Raw genomic sequence first — 24,127 nt, forward strand, 5'->3', positions numbered from 1 at the left:
TTTCTTTTATGCATATACCCTGCCTTATGCAAATAACAAGAGCCATTTCATCTTATGAAAGGAATCATTAAGTTAGTTGTGCTCAAGCATATCAATCCCATCTTCCCTGTACTCCCCCAGTCAAGATAGGTTCACCGCTCTAATAAATGACCCCAAATCCCAACGGCATAATACAGTACTGTTCCTTTTTCACTCAGCCACAAATCAGATTTGGGAGACAGGCTCTGCTCCATGCAGTAATCCAGGGATTCAGGCTCCTTCCATCTAGTTAAACTGATCTGGGGACAAATCCCATCTCTACCACTTGCAGGTGTCACTTTGGGCAAATTACGAAAGTCACAGTTTTCTTACCTGGATAATATTAGTACCTACCTTATAGATTTTTAAGTCAGTTTACTTGGCATGGTAACTGACAGGTATTAGGTACTCAATAATGTGAACTGTTATCATTCATTTTCTACCCCTGGTAGTGCTGTCACCACCACTGTCCCCCCAGGAACCAGGAAGTACCACTGCCGAAGTTGGAGGACGTGTATCCCTGGTGTCATGAGAACAGCTGACACTTAAAGAGCTAGATAGTCTTCTAAGCTTTTTTCAAAATAACTATTGTTTTTTCTTCACAACATCCCAATTTTATAAATGAGGAAACTAAGGAACAGAGAGCTTGAGCACATTGTCCAGCATCACACAAGTATATAACAGAGCTCTGGGAATTTGGCTCTAGAGTCACTATGCTGTATTACCTTTTAAGCTGGAATATTTTTTCTAGAAAAAATATTTTTTCTAGAAGTAATGTTATATGTTGTGGCAGATTGTACACTATTGTGGGATGCTATTTTTAAATTTCTCTCCAATTTATAATTTATAATTTCTCTCCAATTATATCTATAATTTCTCTCCAATTATATCTATATCTCTCCAATTCTCAATTTATAATTTCTCTCCAATTATATCTACTCCCCCTTGCTCTTCTGGAATATTGCTACTCTCCCTCAAGAGGTGGAGTCTATTGCCTTCCCCGTGAACCCACATGAGCTTTGTGATTGGTCCAACTGATAGAGCACAGTGAGAACAATGCTAGATGACTTCCAAGGCTGGATTTGAAAAAGAATTCAATTTTTTTTTTTCTCTCGGCTATTCTTTGTTTCTCTTACACATGACATTTGCCCTTGGAAACCAGCCACCATGAGGAAGCCCAGACCATATAGGGGGGCCATATGTAGGTTTCAGCCAACACCTCCAGCTAGGATCTCAGCCAGACAACCAGCATCAACTGCCAGAAATGTGAGTGGGCAAGCCTTCCGAGGATTCCAGGCCCCAGCCCCAGGTCCCCCTTACCCTTCCTGATGCCAAGTGAACCAGAGATGAACTGTCCCTGCTGAGCCATGCCCTAAATTGCAGATTCATGTGCAAAATAAAAATTGTTGTTGTTTTAAGTCCATAAATTTTAGAATTATTTCTTAGGCAACCAGAGTAACTGGAATGTATGGGGTAATTAGAAATTACTAAAATACCTGTGTAAAGGACTAAACTGTAAGTACATGTAGATTAAATAGGTTTTGGGGATTTGGCATAAGTATCTAACCTAATTGAAATAATTTCTGGAGGAAAATATATTTCAGTTACCAATTAAATTACAAATGGGCTTTGGGTACATATCCTGTTCATAAATTTGGAAGCGAGTCCCTACATAGTAATGCTATTGCTGGTTCTAGGAGAAGATTTGGGCTACACTGCGATGGACTGTGTGCATTAGTGAAATCTCCCTCGTCGCCTCCTCCTGGCTGGGACCCTCTCGACAGGAGATTCCTGTGTAGATAGCAGTACTTGTGCCATTTTCCCTTGGTCACTGCTTAGTCTCTGTATCTGCTTTTGTCTCTCTCACACCTACTCTGTCTAATCTGCTGCCTAGTTTTCTATTGTTAGACCCTGCTGTCTCCTTGACACTCTCTTTTGGCCCATTTCCAATGCTTCTAAACCTATTTTTCTGCTCTAATGATTTATAGTAAAGCTAGGGGATTTCTCTTGGCCAGGTAAGATTTAGCTCATTCAGCAAAGTCTTTTTTTCTTTTAGTAAAGCTGCCAAAATGGCAGCTGTCCCCCTGGCTTGCGGCTCCATGTGTCGGTCAAACCTAGTATTTGAAATACTCAGAAATGTAGTCCTTAGGTCCCGACTCAAGGAAGCATCTCTGTCTCTTCTGCTGCAGAGAAATCAATACCCCTGACTTCCTTCTTGCTTGAACGTCACCCCATCCTGAGGGTCTTCCCACCTTCCCTTTAAGAAGGCTAATTGGTTTGTTCACTTTTGCTGTATTCATTCAACATGTATTAATTCCATATAGTGGGCCCTGTTGTTGAGCACCTATGAAAAGATTTCCTTTGTGTCCAAGGACTGGTAGGGTTCCTCCAGTTGTCTCTCATTTGCTCACCACTAACACCAGGCAGATGTGGTCCAGTCACCTAGACCTTTTAGTGACCAACACATGTCCCACCTCACCCAAGATGTCCCAGCTAAGTAGGATATTACGAGGGTAACATAGGACCAGCCAGTCTTTGAAAGGGTTACAGTCTAGTTGGGGAGGCCGGACAGCATATGCAACTGAGGTCCAGAGCTTTGTCTTCCACGCTGGGTACAACTTCTTATAGTGCCTAGTGTAGCACTGGACACATAGTAACCACTAATTAAATCTCTGGTAGGTGGTTAATGAATACATTAACTATGGAAGGGTATATGGCATTGAGATGACTTCAGAGGGGAAGTGAGCTTTGAGTTGGGCTTCAAAAGATACAGAATATTTGGCATGACCAGGAGTGAAAGGATTGCCCATGAATAAGAAACATCATAAGTACATTCCTAGTAACAGAAGTAGACACTCACCCATCTGAGATCAAGAAAATGGCTGGGAAAAAACAAAATGTACAACCTGTAAGGTGGGTCTGTGGAGGACCTAGAATTTATCAATTTAAAACAAACTGGGGACTTCCCTGGTGACGAAGTGGTTAAGAATTCACCTGCCACTGCAGGGGACATGGGTTCGAGCCCTGGTCCAGGAAGATCCTACATGCCACAGAGCAGCTAAGCCCGTGCACCACAACTACTGAGCCCATGCACCACAACTACTGAAGCCCGTGTGCCTAGAGCCTGTGCTCTGCAACAAGAGAAGCCACCACAATGAGAAGCCCGCACACTGCAACGAAGAGTAGCACCCGCTCGCCGCAACTAAAGAAAGCCCGCGTGCAGCAACGAAGACCCAATACAGCCAAAAATAAACAAACAAACAAATAAATAATAATTTTAAAAAACTGGATTTGATCTGACAGCAAGAAGCTAGTGAAAGTTTGGGAGCAGGTAAGTGATACATGTGTCAAGTGGTATTATAATTGTTTAATAACCCTGTTTCCTTTTGCTTTAGACAGCTTATTTTAATTATGAATATGTGTTAAATGATTCCTTTTCCTCCATTTTTCTCATACAAAAGTTCTAACTTCTTAAATTAAAAAAAATGTGAATTCTTTTCTGCCCTCAATACTGTGTAAATGGCTCTTTTAACTTTAGCTGGGTGATATCTGTACGGAGAGCTATGTTAACTTCATATTTTAAAAGAATATAATCTACTATTTAACAAAGTCACATTCACATAAAACCCAAACCAACTGAAAATTCAAACCTTCATAACGTTTTCTGTAGAACTATACTATAATGATAATTGATATTCATTGTGAACCCCCTGGGACATTGCACCGTTATTCTGATAAATCTTTTGATTAAGTCATCAGTGAAAGACTTAACTATGGTTCAGTGAAGTTTTAATTTTAAGTTGGTAGTACATTTCATTGTATCTCAACTCTTTGAAAACTGGCCATCAATATATGTGTTTGGCAGCTATCAGAATATTCTTAATCAGAACATCACATTCTCAAGAAAAATATTTGTAAGTTATACATGCCAAAGTGTATATAATAGTTATGTACAGTATAAAGAATGTTAGAAAATAAATGCCTGTGTACTTAACAAAAACACCACTGGTTAATCCTTCTGGTGATATCTAAGGTCACACGTTGATATTGATGATGACTTCACCACAGCACCATGCAGGTTAGTACTGTATCTAAAGTCCAATGCCTCATGGGAATTGAATCTGTGATATAATTTTAAAATCTCCAATCACATAAAGATTTTAAGCCAGTTGAGAAGAGTACTTGTCTCAGTCTCTGATGGAGAGTAAAGGTGTGCTTTACACTTGTAGACAGACCATCACTCACCATAGCTCCTGGCAGCCATGCAGATTGGAAATCGATTTCTATTTCCTGAGGCCGTTGCCCATGTTGATGTTCCTTGCTACCTCCTGGCCATTCACTCCTGAATGGCCATGGAACACTTGGTGAGCCTGAGCTCTCTTATAAGGCCAACTGCTGAGGGTAGTTAAAGCAAACCATTCACTCTCTTGGGGGTTTTCTTTATAGAGAGCTTGAACAGAAATTTAAGTGGAAGTTATAGTTTTCATGAAATTATTTTCTGGCATATCCCAAGGATGTTTTCACAAAATAGAAGCTATTTAAGAAAGATGCAACCTCTGGTCCAAATTCCATTTTGTATATAAAAGTAACTGTCGCTAGAATCTGCTATGCTTACCTCCAAATTGCTGGCCAACTTCCAGCTTTAAAAACCCAATCCATTGCACTTCAGAAAAGAATTCTCTTCCTCCTCGTGCCCTCAAAACAGGCTAGGGATTAATACCAAGACTGACCAAAAGGCCTAACTGCTCCATCAACAATGTCACCAAGAGGATTACTTCGTTAAAGGTGCAAAATTTAGTTATGCTATGGGTTGACAAAAAGGTGCTGATTTGGGGATACTGTAAACAAAGGAGAGGTCTCATGAAATCGTGTTAAATCATGTCTAGATTTAAGAAACAGGGACTTTTTAGTGTGGTAAAATATACATAACATAAAATTAACCATTTTAACCATTGTAAGTGTACAATTCAGTGGCGTTAAGTACATTCACATTGTCATGCAACCATCACTACCACACATCTCCAGAACTTTTTCATCCTCCCAAACCAAAACTCTGTATCCATTAAACACTAACTCCCCATCCTTCTCCCCCCTACCCCCAGCCCCCACCTCAGGGCCTGGCAACCATCATTCTACTTTCTTTAAACAGGGACATTTTAGGGAAGTTTGAAATAAACCTATGATTCCTCTTTCTTTTGTATGAAGCCTTCAATTAATAAAATCCCTGTTAGGACTTCCCTGGTGGCACAGTGGTTAAGAATCTGCCTGCCAATGCAGGGGACACGGGTTCGAGCCCTGGTCCAGGAAGATCCCACATGGCGTGGAGCAACTAAGCCCATGTGGCCACAACTACTGAGCCTGTGCTCTAGAGCCTGAGAGCCACAACTACTGAGCCTGCGTACCACAACTACTGAAGCCCTCGAACCTAGAGCCCGTGCTTTGCAATCAGAAGCCCGCGTGCCACAAGGGAGAGTAGCCCCTGCTCGCCACAACTAGAGAAAGCCTGTGCACAGTAACGAAGACCCAATGTAGCCATAAATAAATAAATAAGTAAGTAAGTAAATAAATAAATAAATTCCCTGTTAAAAGTCCCCAAATAATTGGAAATTTCTTAGGTTTACACTGAGCAAAGTTTACACAAAGTTCCACGATGTAGAGATTTCAGACATACATGTTTTCAACCCACCTACTTAAACCATATTCAATACAATTTTTATATAATCACTTAGCTTGCCACCTTGCTTGTCAAAGAGAAAGCCATGGAACCTGAGATTTTCTGGTCCCAGTAATATTCTCAAATAGTCCTATATTAGTTTTCTATTCTAAGAAACTTAAGTATAGAATAAATATATGTTTATGATAGAACATTCAGAAAATACAGAAGAATATGAAGAAGAAAATAAACCTCACTTTTAATATTCTACTGCCTAAAATAGCCACTATTAATATTTTTAAATTAAAAAGCATTATATTTCATTTTACTTCACTTCAACAGAAGAAAAAGAACCCTGCAATGAACTCAAGCATTTGAACTTCAGATAACTGTTTCTTTAAAGCAGGAATTAGCGAGTTTTAGCTAAATTAAATTGCCAATTAAAAATTGAAATTCAATCGAACAGTAAGAGGTTGAGGAATCAATGTTTCTTAAAAACTAATTGTTCCTTAATGGGTATGGGTTTATATTTTCAGTTAGTAAAGCTTAGTTTACAATCTCATAAAGATCAGAAAAGATCAGGGATAATCAAAAATACCTTCGGGGAAATAAAAAGTTTTTAACCAGAGATCACCTTTAGGAATGGTCTCCTGGGGAAAAAGTAGATTAAAAAGTTAATATGTAAGGATTATAGTTCCTAAAGTCAGAACCACTTTCAAAAGGAGAACTAAATCAAACAGTAGGGAAGCAGTTACTTTACCCAGTGGCCTAGAACTCACAGAGAATTTAGAGGAATTCACTATATTTATTGACCCTCTCCCTTGACCATAGAGGTTTAACTTTAATTACTTCAGACACCAGTGGGTTTTTTTTTAAATGACATTTTATATATTTATTTATTTGTTAACATCTTTATTAGAGTATAATTGCTTTACAATGGTGTGTTAGTTGCTGCTGTATGACAAAGTTAATCAGCTATGTGTATACATATATCCCCATATCGCCTCCCTCTTGTGTCTCCCTCCCACCCTCCTTATCCCACCCCTCTAGGTGGTCATAAAGCACGAGCTGATCTCCCTGTGCTATGCAGCTGCTTCCCACTAGCTATCTATTTTACATTTGGTAGTGTATATATGTCAATGCTACTCTCTCACTTGGTCCCAGCTTACCCTTCCCCCTCCCCGTGTCTGCAAGTCCATTCTCTACATCTGCATCTTTATTCATGTCCTGCCTCAGGTTCATTAGAAACTTTTTTTTGTTTTTTTAGATTCTATGTATATGTGTTACCATACGGTATTTGTTGTTCTCTTTCTGCCTTACTTCACTCTGTATGACAGACTCTAGGTCCATCCACCTCACTACAAATAACTCAATTTTGTTTCTTTTTATGGCTGAGTAATATTCCATTGTCTATATATGCCACATATTCTTTATCATTCATCTGTTGATGGACACTTAGGTTGCTTCCATGTCCTGGCTATTGTAAATAGTGCCACAATGAGCACTGTGGTACATGTCTCTATTTGAATTATGGTTTTCTCAGGGTATATGCCCAGTAGTGGGATTGCTGGGTCATATGGTGGTTCTATTTTTAGTTTTTTAAAGAACCTCCATACTGTTCTTCATAGTGGCTGTATCAATTTACATTCCCACCAACAGTGCAAGAGGGTTCCCTTTTCTCCACACCCTCTCCAGCATTCATTGTTTGTAGATTTTTTGATGATGGCCTTTCTGACCGGTGTGAGGTGATATCTCATTGTAGCTTTCATTTGCATTTCTCTAATGATTGGTGATGTTGAACACACTTTCATGTGTTTGCTGGCAATCTGTATATCTCCTTTGGAGAAATGTCTATTTAGGTCTTCTGCCCATTTTTGGATTGGGTTGTTTGTTTTTTTGATATTGCGCTGCACGAGCTGCTTGTAAATTTTGGAGATTAATCCTTTGTCAGTTGCTTCGTTTGCAAGTATTTTCTCCCATTCTGAGGGTTGTCTTTTCATCTTGTTTATGGTTTCCTTTGCTGTGCAAAAGCTTTTCAGTTTCATTAGGTCCCATTTGTTTATTTTAATTTCCATTTCTCTAGGAGGTGGCTCAAAAAGGACCTTGCTGTGATTTATGTCATAGAGTGTTCTGCCTATGTTTTCCTCTAAGAGTTTGATAGTGTCTGACCTTACATTTAGGTCTTTAATCCATTTTGAGTTTATTTTTGTGTATGGTGTTCGGAAGTGTTCTAATTTCATCTTTTACATGTAGCTGTCCAGTTTTCCCAGCACCACTTATTGAAGAGGCTGTCTTCTCTACATTGTATATTCTTGCCTCCTTTATCAAAGATAAGGTGACCATATGTGCGTGGGTTTATCTCTCGGCTTTCTATACTGTTGCATTGATCTATATTTCTATTTTTGTGCCAGTACCATACTGTCTTGATTACTGTAGCTTTGTAGTATAGTCTGAAGTCTGGGAGCCTGATTCCTCCAACTCCGTTTTTCTTTCTCAAGATTGCTTTGGCTATTTGGGGTCTTTTGTGTTTCCATACAAATTGTGAAATTTTTTGTTCTAATTCTGTGAAAAATGCCATTGGTAGCTTGACAGGGATCGCATTGACTCTGCAGGTTGCTTTGGGTGGTGTAGTCATTTTCACAATGTTGATTCTTCCAATCCAAGAACATGGTATATCTCTCCATCTGTTTGTATTGTCTTTAATTTCTCTCATCAGTGTCTTACAGTTTTCTGCATACAGGTCTTCTGTCTTCTTAGGTAGGTTTCTTCCTTGGTATTTTATTCTTTTTGTTGCAATGGTAAACGGGAGTGTTTCCTTAATTTCTCTTTCAGATATTTTGTCATTAGTGTATAGGAATGCAAGAGATTTTTGTGCATTAATTCTGTATCCTGCTACTTTACCAAATTCATTGATTAGCTCTAGTAGTTTTCTGGTAGCATCTTTAGGATTCTCTATGTATAGTATCATGTCATCTGCAAACTGTGACAGTTTTATTTCTTCTTTTCTGATTTGGATTCCTTTTATTTCTTTTTCATCTCTGATTGCTGTGGCTAAAGCTTCCAAAACTATGTTGAGTAATAGTGGTGAGAGTGGGCAACCTTGTCTTTTTCCTGATCTTAGAGGAAATGGTTTCAGTTTTTCACCATTGAGAATGATGTTGGCTGTGGGTTTGTCATATATGGCCTTCATTCTGTTGAGGTAAGTTCCCTCTATGCCTACTTTCTGGAGAGTGTTTATCATAAATAGGTGTTGAATTTTGTTGAAAGCTTGTTCTGCATCTATTGAGATGATCATATGGTTTTTATCCTTCAGTTTGTTAATACAGTGTATCACATTGATTGATTTGCATATATTGAAGAATCCTTGCATTCCTGGGATAAGCCCCACTTGATCATGGTGTATGATTCTTTTAATGTGCTGCTGGATTCTGTTTGCTAGTGTTTTGTTGAGGCTTTTTGCATCTATGTTCATCAGTGATATTGGCCTGTATTTTCTTTGTTTGTGACATCTTTGTCTGGTTTTGGTATCAGGGTGATGGTGGCCTTGTAGAATGAGTTTGGGAGTGTTCCTCTCTCTGCTATATTTTGAAAGAGTTTGAGAAGGATAGGTGTTAGCTCTTCTCTAAATGTTTGATAGAATTTGCCTGTGAATCCATCTCGTCCTGGGTTTTTGTTTGTTGGGAAATTTTTAATCACAATCTCAATTTCAGTGCTTGTGATTGGTCTGTTTATATTTTCTATTTCTTCCTGGTTCAGTCTTGGAAGGTTGTGCTTTTCTAAGAATTTGTCCATTTCTTCCAGATTGTCCATTTTATTGGCATATAGTTGCTTGTAGTAATCTCTCATGATCCTTTGTATTTCTACAATGTCAGTTGTTACTTCTTCTTTTTCATTTCTAATTCTGTTGCTTTGAGTCTTCTCCCTTTTTTTCCTGATGAGTGTGGCTTATCAATTTTGTTTATCTTCTCAAAGAACCAGCTTTTAGTTTTATTCATCTTCGCTATTGTTTTCTTCATTTCTTTTTCATTGATTTGAGATTTTTCTTGTTTCTTGAGGTAGGATTGTATTGCTATAAACTTCCCTTTTAGAACTGCTTTTGCTGCATCCCATAGGTTTTGGGTCATCGTGTTTTCATTGTCATTTGTTTCTAGGTATTTCTTGTTTTCCTCTTTTTCTTTGGTGATCTCTTGTTTATTTAGTAGCAAATTGTTTAGCCTCCATGTGTTTGTATTTTTTACAGTTTTTTTCCTGTAATTGATATCTTGTCTCAGCCTTGTAGTCAGAAAAGATACTTGATATGATTTCAATTTTCTCAAATTTACCAAGGCTTGATTTGTGACCCAAGATATGATCTATCCTGGAGAATGTTCCATGTGCACTTGAGAAGAAAGTGTATTCTGTTGTTTTTGGATGGAATGTCCTGTAAATATCAATTAAGTCCATCTTGTTTATGTATCATTTAAAGCTTGTGTTTCCTTATTTATTTTCATTTTGGATGATCTGTGCATTGGTGAAAGTGGGGTGTTAAAGTCCCCTACTATTATTGTGTTACTGTTGATTTCCCCTTTTATGGCTGTTAGCATTTGCCTTATGTATTGAGGTGCTCCTATGTTGGGTGCATAAATATTTACAATTACCAGTGGTTTTTATATTCCATTAATTGTTTAAATACAAACTGTATTTTAGCTTGCTTCATATTTAGACCATGATTGCCTTTTTCTTCTAGAGTTTCTAATTATCTTTTTCTTCTCTGGTTGACCTGGAGAAACTTGAGTCTTCAGTACATATGTGGCATGTCGTGGTTTACTTCTTGATTCTTTTTTTTTTAACTTCCTGATTCTTAGGTATCCAGTTTAATCATCGTAACCTTTTGCTCTGTTGAAGATGTTTTTCACCAAGCATTCTGTCCCACTATTGTAATTTGGACTAAATATAAGCTGTTCCACTAGGATTTCTTTCCATCTGAACTGGATTATTTCCATTGTTTCCAGGTCTTCCTATTTCTTGGATTCATTTTCAATTTTGCTAGAGTATATGTTTTAATTATTTTTTCAAAATGGCAGAAGAAGGGCTAAGTCCTTGTAGATCTTCCTTTTGCCTTCCTAATTGAAAAATAGAGGTAGGATAGGTAAACTTGCAAGCTTAGTCTGCCATCTTAAAGTGAGATTGTACTACCATTCAGAGTGGCTGTTCCAGTGTGTTAGTCCATGATTGGCATGAGGCCGTGGCACATGTCTTACTCACCACAAGGCCATTTCTCTTTCTTTCATGGCCCTGGACAGCACTCCCAATAGCTGGTTGACCATATGATCAACATGGATCATTTTTACAAAGAGAGCAAAGAGTGAGAGGATGGATCACATGAGCCAACTCCATCACCAGACCCATAATATCTGCCTCCAACAGGTACTGCCTCATCCTTCAGGACACCAGTCAGGCCCCACCTCCTCTAGGAAGCCTTGCTAACTTCCCCAGTACTCCTGCATAATACAAACCCCAATTATAACACCAACCCCACAGCTCTAGAATTTCCTACTTGTCTCTTCCACTAAACTCTAAGCTCCCTGAAGGTGAATGAGGTGCCTTATTTCAGGTCTGCATCCTTGCTGCACTCCATAGGGGCTGGCGTGCATTAAATGCCTAATACAGATCGATTAACCAAGCAACTGAATGCATAAACAAGGGAATGAACAAGCTTGATGTTGACCTTGGAAACAGGTGTGTTGACCTTCCTTGCTGAAAATGAGGCCACTGACCTGCTCATTAGTCAGGAGAAGCTCTGGAATGTTGTTTCAGGCAGAAAGAGCAGTATGGGGAAAGGCTCGAAGACAAACTGGGGCATGGCTTTTTGGGAGGAATGATGGACGTTGTTCCCAGAGGGCTGTAGATTTTTGGTTCATCCAAGTTCAATCTCTAATCTTTGCTGTGTCCTTTTGTTCTGAGTGGCAGTCTGATTAGAGGGTTCTTCAACTTTGCCAGTTCAGTGAATGCAGGTCTAATGTTTTGTTTTAGCAGAAACGCTGGTGCCTCAATTCCATAGGTGTTCATAAAGGCTCCTTCACGGTACTTTACAATCATGACTTAAAACCTATATCAATGTTCTTTGCACATTTATATTAAAGGATCTGCTTACATTTGTATTAAGTATCATGAATTGTGTTGAGCCCTCACTTCACAGAAACAACATGAAACCCCAGATGGCTTAAAATGGAGCTTTTCCATCATCGTTGGGCTCCTGAAGCCTGCTGGAAATTGGTGAAGTGCAGAGCTGAAGTTACACATCTCTGCCGTTCATGTGATTTTCTGGCAGAACTGCCTCACTCAAATGCCTCTGATTCCAGTCGCCACCTGAAAGTCCTCCCCAGAGGTCTGAGGGCCTCACCGCCTATGTCTGGTTACTTAATTAAAAACTACTAGTTGTCAGAAGCAAGTAGGCTCTTGATTCCTGGTTAGTTAACATGAGGCTTTCAATTTTGAGATGTGTTATTCTACCCACATAGCAGGTGCTCTGTACATATTTGTCAGCTGAGTGAAAGAATGAATGAAACATTCAAGAAGAGATGGGGTTTGCCTTTTCTGAAACTAGAGTTAAGTTTCCGTCTGAACTGGAAATTGTCCCCGGTAAGCGAAGGGAGCTGTTTTAGATTGCAGGCCACTTACTCTTTCCATTTCAGCCATTTTCTGTTCCATCATGTATTGCACGCATGATCCATCTCTTGTCGTTGGGGATAATTCATTGCAGGATTGAGAATGTCACCAAAGACATCTCAGCAGGTTCCTTTTACTTGTCCATACCACAAGATTGTCTGGCGGATGTGCTGTTCCCCGTGGCAGAGACTCTGACTCAAAGGGCACATCCAGCACACACCAGCTTCTCAGCATCCATCTGGGTTTGTTTTTAAGAGTAAAGTTGTGCGGCCCCTCAGCTGTCCGGTGTTAAATGTGAGGTGTATAAAGCAGGGTGTTCCCAGTTGTCTGACTCAGGAGCTGCCTTGGCAACCATCAGTAAAACGCCAGGCCATGCTAATAGGAAAACGGGGTCTGGGAATGCTAACAGTGTAAAGTGACTGGCAAAAAGGGACACAATTTTTGGCAGCCCTTGCAGTAATCAGGGCCGGAGACATCAGGAGAGAGACGACCGCATGAAGATCACACAGGAAGAGCAGCTCAAGTCTTCTCATTCTTCAAAATTCCAGAGCTGGATCTGAGCTGCTGGGTCAGTGGAGAGGAACACCAGCCCAAACCGACCCCCAGGGGCTCTTGGCTGGAATCTTCCCAGGAGCCTGAGGGGAGAGGTGCAAGTGCTAAACACAGTCCCCCCAGCCACGGGGGTTAGAATCACAGCCCTGTGGTTGAGATGCAGATTCCTGGGGCTGAATTCAGAACTTTGGAATCAGAATCTGGAGGGCTGGGACTTGGGGTCTTCCTCTTTACAAAACTTCCTAGGTGATTCTTAACTTACACCAGCTAAAACCTTGAGAGCTACCTGAACTTACTAATCCTCTCACTCTCCAAGGATCTCTTGCTGTGGACAGACTGCCCAACACCAGGAATTTCAGCCAAGCATGTGGCTGGTCAGTACATGACTTGAGGCAAGTTCTGTGCCCTTGCATTTAACAAGTGATTCTAGAACATGGGCACTGCTTTAGGCCTTGAAGGCAATTCTTCCTTTCAGGGGTTATTAAGTTGTGAAGTCATAATCTGCACCCTCAACCCAACAGGACCACCTAGTATCACTGAAAACTCCTTTTATGGCTGTATGCCGTTGGTCACAGAGAAATCTGATGCAAATAAGAAGTCATCAGCCCAGTGATGACTACCACAGCTAGAAAACAACTCCAAATTCCCTATTTGTGAGGAGCAACCTAAGGGTGGGACTAATTCACAAAGTTCACAACAGGCCCTACAGATCCCTTAAGTAAGGTTGTCAAATTTAGCAAATAAAAATACAAGACACCCAGTTAAATTTGAACTTTCCAACATCGAGTAGTTTTCTTCAGTATAAGTATATCCCATGAAGTATTTGGGACATACTTATGCTAAAACATTATTGGTTGTTTATATGAAATTCAGATTTAACTAAGCATCCTATATTTTATCTGGCAGTCCTACCCCTAAGCTTATTTAGGGACACTTCCTAAAAGATCGAGGCTGTCAAATTTGGGTATCTGGTCACCATAAATTGATGAGAGTAGAGGGGCAGGGGGCTTGCCCTATTATCTTCACCTTCCTTAGCAAGCCTAGCACAGCACTCAGCTTATAATAGACACATGGCGTGAGGGGTGGGGTGTCAGTGTTAAATGGTTCTTATTCAAAGGGGACTAACCTCAGTGCTGGCCACTTAGGAGTGGCAGGAGGGGAGAGCCTGCCTAGCAGAACTGACGCGCTATGGTAGACCTCCTCATATCCCCAGCAGTGAGTGCCTTCACCCTGACTCACTGACCAAGCTCTCCATCAGTTATGAAATGAGCTGGTGATTGGAAAGGGCTGAACATTGTATGTCTAAATATGTCTTTTTTCTCTTAGAGCTCTTTATAGCTTCATGGGAATAAACCTCACTTCAAATATCGTGAGTTACTGTAAAGGTTTTGTAAATTAAAGCACATTTCCCCACTGGATAACATGGTCATTTCGGAGTTACATTTCCATCTTGAATGGATTTTTTTCTCCCAAGGGTAATAAGTTAATGAACTATGCACAAGGGAAGTTCCTATTTCAAGAAAGCTTTCTCAAGTGGAAGAACACTTTGGTTATATCTTTCATTGTAGATCCACCTTCTTTAAGTTGAGGCACACCTGTTTCCAGGAAACAGTTTGTCAGCACGACACTATTGGCTTTGTGGGAGTGTGCCAAAGAAGCTTCAAGATATTATGTTCTTTTCTTTTGATTTATTTTCAAATTGCTATCCAGAGGAAAGATATTAATGGGAGGAGAGAGTAGCCATCTGTAGGTAATCGGGGGTCCATGCTGCCTGCTTCATTGCAGTCCACTCTGGCACCTTATTTACAATTATTGGGCTATCTTGACAATATTTAAGAGGCAAATCACTCAAATTCCCTTGCTTGTCGTAGAAGCATTTTAACTTTGCCTAAGTAGTACCTTATGGCTATCTGAGTTAGTCATTTCTCATTACCCACCTTCGAGGCAAGTTAGCATTAACCCCTCATTACTGGCTAAGAAAACCAAACTCCACAAAGAAGTTGATTCTGGCCCAAGAGCACATGGTAATCAGAGTCAGACCCGTGATTCTTAAACCTCTTCCCTCCTCTGAGTATGCACACTTGTCATCTTTCACCAGCTTCAGTGGGATGTACAAAGACCAAAATTTAGACACAGCGTTTCTATTTACATGGCTAACTCTATGTTTAAAAAAGGAGTATTCAGCTCTAGTCTCATATAAAATCACCCAGAGAGCTTTAATATCATGCCAGTGCTAGGGTCCCACTCCCAGGGATTCTGAGTCATTTGGTTTGGGTTGTGGCCTGGACATATGTTTTTTGTTAGATAGAGAGAGAGAGAGAGAAGCTTCTATGGCGCTCCTGTGCAGGGAGGATTGAGAATGCTGGTCCAGGCAAAGTGAGCAGGGGTTCGTGGGATGCTAAGTTCCAAACCCGACTCAACAGTCTCCCCACATAGGTGTCCACCATCCTGCCATCACAGTATACATTTAGCCTGGGTTAAAGCATGTTGTTACCAGAAAGGAAACATTAGCACAGGGTTAACTTTAGTAGAAATACGTCACTCTGACAGGGGGACAGGGAGAAGAGAGCAAACCCAGGGTATAGAGTGCTGACCAGACTGGTGAGGGAGGGGTGGTACTGGGAACCCTGGGCTGCCCCAAGACCCCGACCCCACAGGAGTGCCATGCTCCTGGGCAGTGGTTCTGGAAGGTGAATAGGTAGACTTTGATAAGAGGTGGGGAATCAAGGGAGGCTTATTGGCTCGGAGCATCATGTACTCTGAGATCAGACTTCCTGGGTTCAAATCCTGGCTCTGTCCCTTAAGCTCTGTGACCTTGGGCAAATTACAACCTCTCAAAGGATCAGTTTCCTAATTTGGAAAACAGAGGTAAAAGTTGTAATTACCTCATCATTTGTTGGGGCAACGAAATGAGATAATATGTGATACAATCATCAGACCCCTGGCCTTTCCGGGCGTCACTGGATCACTGTTAAGTTCTCTTAGTTAAAATGGGGATGGACCATAACCCTCTCCTTCAAGGTAACTAATCCTCACAAGGAAATATAAGGTTAGATTTCAGGTGGTGACTTAACATGTTGACTCAGAAGCAAGAGTGGACAAAACCTTACAAGGGAGCCCCTTGGCCTCAGAGCTGTAGGGTCAGGCTATAGCCTTGGACTAAAGAATGAGAACAGGTACCAGGAAGCCAAATGGGGTTGTCACAAGACTTGGCTCCGAGAGCACAGAGAGCTACCAAGTCAGCGGCTATGGGGCCAAGTCCCAAGAAAATCCATGACCCAGAAACCAAGGGAGGTACCCAAGGCTTGAAGGAAGTGGTCTCAGGAAGAGCCTTCTAGAGTTCACTGTTGGGAACCAGCAGGGCCTTGGTCTCCGCCTGATTTAAGACTTGCTTAAACCTGGAAGGTCCCAGATGTGAGTATCTTCTCAGGCCATTCTGACAAGCGTGTGTGCTGCTGGGAAAATATGGTTTCTAAATCAGAGCCCCCTGACTCTGCTCTAAGACTGTGGACTTACTAGCATTTCTCACAGCAAGACCCACAAAAGGATGGTTCTATGGGATGCCCCATGGTAAACAGACTTCCTGGGTAAATGAAAGTTAGCATGTTTCTTAATTGGAGAACTTTTCGGTAGTTTTAATTTGCTTGTAAATTTCTAAGAGGAAAATATGGTAAGATGGGTTTCCCAAACTAATTTGATCATGGAACCCTTTCTTCCTGGGAAGAATTTCCAACTCCTCTGGCTCTTTTGTCTTCTCAACTCCTGGAGCTTCTGCCTTAAAGCCCCTTCCTCACTTCTCAGGGGTGTGTAGAACCCTCTGTGGGATGTGACCTCATTCCCAGGTCCCTACTACTCAGGTAGGGGCATAAGATGAGGCTGTAAACTGTACAAGGGCAGGGCCCATGCCTGTCTTGTTCTTCTCTCTGGCACATAGTTGGGTCTCAAATACTGCCTATTTGTGGAATGACTATTCATTGAGTGAATGCATGAAATCTAGTTATGCCAAACTCCAGTTGCTGCCACAGGTAGCGCCTTGGGTGTTCAGAATTAAATACTCAACTGACCCACTCTTGTTGGAGGGAAGTGATTTCTGAGGTGATTTTGTACAGGACTAAGAATCAGGAGACGTGAGTGATTGTCCTAACTTGGTGTCTTTCTTTTTCACCTATCCAAAATGACCTCATAGTGCAGCGTTGGTAGTATAGTGGTGAGCATAACTGCCTTCCAAAATGACCTCATAATAATCCTGCCCATCTTACTTCAAAACAGTCATGGAAATGTAATAGTTTGCAAAGATTAAACTCTCCACAAATATAAAATATGTTCTTAATGATCTCCTTAGGAATTAGTCCCAGCTATTAATGGTCTAGTAGGCCCTTCAGTATCTAGTCTGATCCTTCCTGAAAATCTTGGCATATGACAGTAAAGGCTGCCCCCAAGTAGGTTTTGTAACCACAGGCTCTGTAAGTTTAAAGGGAGAAGGGAGATGGAGCAAGAATGGGATATTTTCTTCGACTCTTTTATAGTGGGTGGTGTTTATTTTAAGCAGTTTCCCAAATAAGTAAAGTGTTTCTTCTGTGCTACTGCACCCCGGGAATGATGCATTTTTGTGAAAGTTTTCACCTGCCCCGCCCCACCCCTACCCTGAACTTGCTCATCTGGAGGTGCCATGATGCTGCAGCGGTTCCTGCTAAAACTCTGCAGAGGCCACGTCAGATAGAGCAGAACCAAAGCCCCGCCAGGAAAAGAGCTGGAGCTGGTTATTACTTGCGCATCTCATCCATCTGCACCTACCCTACAGCGCTTCATTTTTATTTTTGTATTTTAGAGAGTGTGCATAGAAGGAAAGCAAGCTACTTTGATGGGGAGGCATTGGGACTTAGATCATATCCACAGCTGCAGTGACCAGGAAAGACAGCTCATTTGTCCAGACTCTGCATTGTAAGTTATGTTTGATTTGGGGAGTTAAATTTAAACCTCATTACTACACATAATGTATGAAAACATAGTGACCTTATTTGCTTAACCCTGAGTCATCAAACAGTCTATAAAGAGTTTATCTATTTCTTAGGCGTTTATGTGAACAGTCTTCAACCAGTGTAAGGATTAAACCACATTTAGATTTAAACAAATCACTGTGTTGAAAAATGAAATTATTTGAAATCAGGACTTTGGGAAATCTGAACTGTGGCCCTGTCTGCCCTGTGCCCTGGGAGAGAAAAAGAGACTTGGAAGTTCGTGCCATTTGCCAAGTGGTTCAAGAGGCCCCGCTGTCCCAGATGACAGCTGGCACACACAGACATGCCACTTGCTCTAACTTTATTTTTTCCTGGTAAGGAAATAGCAACTATATTTGCCAGCCTCCTTCTTCTTTGCAGGAAGGCAGCAAGGCGTTTGCATAGTGATTCTGGTATTTTTAGTCATTTCTTCAGTGTCAATTGCTACTATCAGAGAGTAAGAAGGAGCCTGTTTACAAGGATACCATAGAAAATCCAGGAAAAAATAATAATTACGATAATTTTGGCTAATGAGTATAACGCCAGCTCTAGATGAGATTTCTTTAAGGGAGTTAGTCTAGTACGCTGGGCACATTCAGCTGTTTGGAGCACTCGATTGGAGAAATGAATAATATAGGAGAACCAACGAATGTTCCTTTGGCTATTCCAAAGCAGTTTAGTATCTGCATAGAAACAGTGATGATTGTGATGTCCAGTTGGAGAGCATAGGGCTACACAGCAGGTTTCCAAAACCCAAAACTTTCTCTCTGAAATGTATGACCGCAAAGGATGCATTTCTGGGATCTGCTGTCTCCTGGCTTATTCAAATAACGATGATGTTAGGAACCTTCCAGGGCTACAGGACTCTTCTTCACACTCAGTGACAAGGACAGCAGAAGCCTCATCTATCAGCCAATGATCTTCCTTCCCGTTATTTGGATTCTATTCCTGGGCTGCTGGCTCTTCATCAGTGCTTATCTGCTCTCCCTTCAGCTCAGATGGCCAGGGTTACCCAGAGTCCTGCAAATGGCTCAGCCTTGGTTAATTAGGTTATCTGATTTTTTCTTTCTGCCGCTGGCTAATTTTGTTCGAGATTTCACTGTGCTTCTAAATGTATATACATAAACAAACAGGGACACACCTTTCTTCAAGTCATTTATTAGAATCAAAATTAGGAAGAGTTTTTAACCTTCGCACAGTTGAGCCGACGGAAGTAGCTATTGGAGGTGGGTGTTGAAGGTGTTTCACAGGTGTCTCCGCAGAAGAGGGAATTCACATTCCCTTCCCATCATGCCTGCGTGTTTCAGATTTGTCACGCTGAGGGTCAACGAGTGAACGTGTGTCAGTCAGAGGATAGCATGCCTAGGTCATTTTCCAGGGGAAAGGAAAATGGCCTTCCTCTCTTAGGTTTTGGAAATCTCTAGAGTATTTAGTGCAAGGTTCACTTCAAAGCTCACAGGTGGTATATTAGAATTCATTTTCTCTGCGAAGAGGAAGAACCAGATCAATCAGAACATCACTGATGGGCTGTTTGAAATATCAGAAAACATTAATCTTAGGAACTTAAACAAATTGGGCATAGGACTTTAATACGGACAATATTGTTATGAGATACTTGGGACGTGGACGTTGTATTAGTGTCTTCTTGCTGCTGTGACAAGTCACCACAAATCGAGCGCCCAAAACAACAAATTTGTTATCTTACAGTTCTGGAGGTCAGAAGCCTAAAATAGGTCAGTGAGGCAGAGTTCCCTTCTGGACACTTTAGGGGAGAACCTGTTTTCTCACCTCTTGTAGCTACTAGAGGTTGCCCACGTCACTCCAGACACTGCTAACGTTATTACATCTTCTCCTCTGAATCCAGCCTTCCTGCCTCCCCCTCGTCATGGCATGGGGCCCACCTGGGTCATCCAGGATAACCTTCCCGTCTCCAGATTCTTATTTTAATCATGTCTGCAATGCCTTGTTTGCCATATAAGGCATATATGCACATATATATGCATACACTCTGCCCTCGACTGTAGGCGGAGGCCTTTATGTGAGAACTAACGGGATCTTTGGGACTAGTGACGTGTGCTCTGTAAGAACTGAACAGTAAATGAGGTTAATCCTACATCGCACAGGAAGGGAGCAAAGGATACTGTAGGAGATATCTGTGTGCTAAGCAAACTTACCATATTCACAAGTTTCAGGGATCAGGATGTGGACATCTTTGGGGGCCGTTAGTCTGCCTGCCACAGATAATTTAGTTTATCCTTTCTGATCGGTTTTCTCACTGGTCTTCCCACAAAGCTGCAGGAGTTAAGCTTAGCTTCGTTACAGCTAAGATCTGCAGATGTGGGCTGTGAATTTGAATGTGCCGTCCTGCAGCAAGACCTCCTACCAAGAAGGCCTGCTGGTGCTTTGGAATCTACTCTGTCCAAGGGAAACTTCCAGCGGGCAACAAATCGATATTTTTCCATTTCCACCAAGTCTTCCAAGTGTAACATAGAGCTCACTACACCGAATCAAAAGCTGTTGTGATAGCATTCATAAGTGCCAGGGCTCTGGAATAAAGCAGTTCAAATACCAAATCTGTCCCTTACTAAGTGTGTAATGTTGCACAAATATCTTATTTTAGTTAAACCTCCATTTCTGTACTGAAAAACAGAGATGATAACTTCCAGAATTGCTGTGAGATTATGAAAACAAAATGTGCAAAATGCTTGGCACATGCCTGACATATAGTTGTTGCCCAGGGAGTGGTGGTTGTGGTCAGGCCTCACAGCAGGCCTGCCCTTGCTCTGGGCTGCCCAGACCCCAGGGGTAAAGAGTGGACACAAGCCGGGCAGAGAACACTGGAGTGGAGAGAGCTGCAGGTCGAGCCAGAGACCATAGCCATTCCTCTGTTAATAAATGAGGAGCCCACCAACTTCCTCAAAGGAAATGGAATTCTGCACGTACATTGATGGGACTTGCACCATTTGCAGATGCAAAGTCTGAGAACTTAGTAATAAGACCCAGAATGGGAAGGCAGACCCCAACAAAGAATGGTATGGATCGTGACCTTCGCAGTACCATAGAAGAGGAAGATTGGGATCTAAGGGATAAGCAGTTCCCTTAGCCATGCTGGTTAGTACTGATACCCGATCCTTTGCAACATTTACAGCTGTCTAAATCATCATTTGCTTGATGACTTACTCTTCAGCAATGGATAATACCATCTTATCCCAGAGTGTGGCTTCAGCTTTATTTTCAATAATCCACTTTATTGTCATCCTAAATCCTGATTTTAGAACTTCTCCAGATGTTGTCATATATATGAATTTGGACCAAGTGCATTCTACCTGGAAAAAGCGCTAATGTTTATTGTATATTTACTATATGCCGGTCAGTGCCAACTGCCTAGAATATATTTCGTTCAGTCTTTGTAGTAACTCTATTATAATTCTAGTTGATTTTAAATTTATTTATTTATATTTATTTTTGTCTGTGTTGGGTCTTCGGTTCTGTGCGAGGGCTTTCTCTAGTTGCGGCAAGCGGGGCCACTCTTCATCGCGATGCGCGGGCCTCTCACTGTCGCGGCCTCTCTTGTTGCGGAGCACAGGCTCCAGACGCGCAGGCTCAGTAGTTGTGGCTCACGGGCCCAGTTGCTCCGCGGCATGTGGGATCTTTCCAGACCAGGGCTCGAACCCGTGTCCCCTGCGTTGGCAGGCAGATTCTCAACCACTGCGCCACCAGGGAAGCCCTAGTCGATTTTAAAGATGACAAAACAGACTTCTAAAGTCTGAGTAACTTGCTAAACTTACAGAACTTATAAGTGGTGGAGCCACGAGTCCAATCCAGATCTTTCTGTCTCCAGGCCCAGATTCTGGCATTTAAAGAGAGAAAAGCCAAGTGATAATAAAATACTATCAGGAACAACAACCATTATTTCTAAAATGGAAAAATGTCCATAAATGGAAAAAATGAGTGGTAGAATTATATGTAGATTATGATTAGATTTTTGTAAACTAAATAGGAATATATATATAGTTATATATATGTTATACTTTATTGTATTATACTTTATTATATATAGTTATATGTATATATAGGTAAATATATATACATATAAATTTTTTTTTAACTTTTTGGGAAACTGATGAAATTTGTGGTCCCTTTTCCTTTGAAATGTATATGCATACATGCATACAAAATTTCACATACAACTTCAGGAAGTTTAGATTAGGGATCTCTAATATATATGTATTACATATAAAGAAAAATGTGGAAGGATATACACCAAATTGTTAATCATGCTCTTTGACAGATGGGATTGTAAGATATTTTTCGTGTTATCCTTTATGATTTTCTGTTTTGGTTGAATTTGTTTTCAGTGAGCATGCATTATTTCTATAACCAAGAAAAAATTTTTTAAGATTATAAATGAAGTCGAACTGTTTCCAATTTAAAATGGAATTTACTGCTTGTTTCTCTCTTGATGACCAGGCTTCTAATGTTTTCCTGTGTCATAACCTGGAGATGATTGATAGACCTCTGAAAAAATTCAAAGAATGCCTTTGTGAAAGCCCTCAATATGGGCTGTTTTGTCCAAAAAGAAACTTTCTATAAAAGTTAAGAATGACTGAAAATAAGGAGGTATGTGGGGAGGAACCATACAGAGCATTTCTGACAGCGTTATCAGTGTTCTCCACTGTGAACGAGACATGTGCGTGAGGCTGTAGGTGGAGGTCTTTATGTGAAAACTAACGGGATCTTTAGGACTAGTGACGTGTGCTCTGTAAGAACTGAACAGTCAATGAGGTTAATGCTACAAAGCAGAGGAAAGGAGCAAAGGATGCTGTAGGAGAGATCTGTATGCTAAGCAAATTATCCTTCAGCTATCGTTTGAAATGACCTCTTAATCCTTATTTCAAGTCAGTCTGACACTACTTGAAATGGCTGTTTCCAGGGTGCCCTATGCTTAACCAAGGGAGTTTTCTTCAAGCTCTTCACCTGCTCACTCTTTTTTTTTTTTTAAAGAGATCATACTAATTCAATGCATATGTTATTTTATTTATTTATTTATGGGTGTGTTGGGTCTTCGTTTCTGTGCAAGGGCTTTCTCTAGTTGCGGCGAGCGGGGGCCACTCTTCATCGCGGTGCGCGGGCCTCTCACTATCGCGGCCTCTCTTGTTGCAGAGCACAGGCTCCAGAGGCGCAGGCTCAGTAGTTGTGGCTCATGGGCCCAGTTGCTCCGCGGCATGTGAGATCTTCCCGGACCAGGGCTGGAACCCGTGTTCCCTGCATTGGCAGGCAGATTCTCAACCACTGCGCCACCAGGGAAGCCCAACACCTGCTCGCTCTCGCTGTTCGTTCGAGTTGGGGTGTCAGGCTCATCGTCTTCCACAGGAACGCTGGGTTTGGAAGACACTTTCTCTCCTCATTCCTACCCCTCGCCCACATGTACACTCCCTGTCTCTTCAGAGCAGGGAATTTCCATACAGTTTTACAAGAAAATTGTATTCTGAACATGAACAGAGATTCCAGGAGCCTCTGACTTTTCACTAAGGACAGAAAAATTTTTTTCATCATGCATTTTTATAAGGAATCCGTAATATGCAGTCTGATGTAGTCTTGGTATGATAGGTTTTCGTACATGTTGGGGTTTGACATGGCTGGAGACCCCAGTAATCCTCACTGCCAAGGATAGCGGTGAGCCTTTTCCCATCCCATCTCCAGAACGGTGTGTCCCTCAGTTTAGTGTAGCAGCTGCAGGAGCAGCTAATATTAATGAAGTTCCTTGGATCGATAGCAGTGTGCTAGGTAAGGAAGGACTTTATCACCCTGCCCAACCTGAAAATAGAATTCGCACACTGCTGTTCGTTCCTCTCCTTGGATATGATATAAGTACCGCTTGCGTGGAGCAGCCCATGTCGGTGTATCGTATTGTACACCTCCTTCCTAAAGGTTGGGACCAGAGGAGGATTTGGATCTGTCTGCTTCCCTGCTCATCCTCTACACCCTGATGAGAATCCTGACTGTTAACCTTGGCCTGGTGTCTTCGCAGGCCTGCTCTCCCTGTGGGAGGCGGTCTCTGTGAGTGGCAGCCTCCATCATGCGAGGTAGCAAGTCTCCTGGTGTAGTAAAGAGTCCTTGATTTCAAGTTCGAACAGCCTGGGTTTAAATCCTGACACAGCCACTTACTAACCATGGTTTTGTAAAGTTTCTCACTTTCTCTTAATATCTGTTTCTTTGCATGAAAGATAGAGGTAGTGAAATCTACACTGCAAAACCA

At 41.4% G+C, this 24,127-nt stretch overlaps 1 protein-coding gene across 12 annotated transcripts in view; it reads left to right on the top strand.

Annotated features, from left to right (window-relative positions):
* The window catches only part of NCALD (neurocalcin delta), a 445,048-nt gene that overhangs the window by 362,191 nt on the left and 58,730 nt on the right, over positions 1-24,127 (top strand). Inside the window, exon 1 of one of the 12 annotated variants that reach the window (XM_057532220.1) lies at positions 3,257-3,349. The exons of the other annotated variants lie outside the window; for them this stretch is intronic. The gene's annotated coding sequence lies outside the window, so the exon portion shown is untranslated. Of the gene's footprint in view, positions 1-3,256; positions 3,350-24,127 lie in introns of those variants that run through there. 12 annotated transcript variants of the gene reach the window in all.

Source organism: Balaenoptera acutorostrata, chromosome 17 (genome assembly GCF_949987535.1).
Source record: "Balaenoptera acutorostrata chromosome 17, mBalAcu1.1, whole genome shotgun sequence".
Lineage (NCBI taxonomy): Eukaryota > Metazoa > Chordata > Mammalia > Artiodactyla > Balaenopteridae > Balaenoptera > Balaenoptera acutorostrata.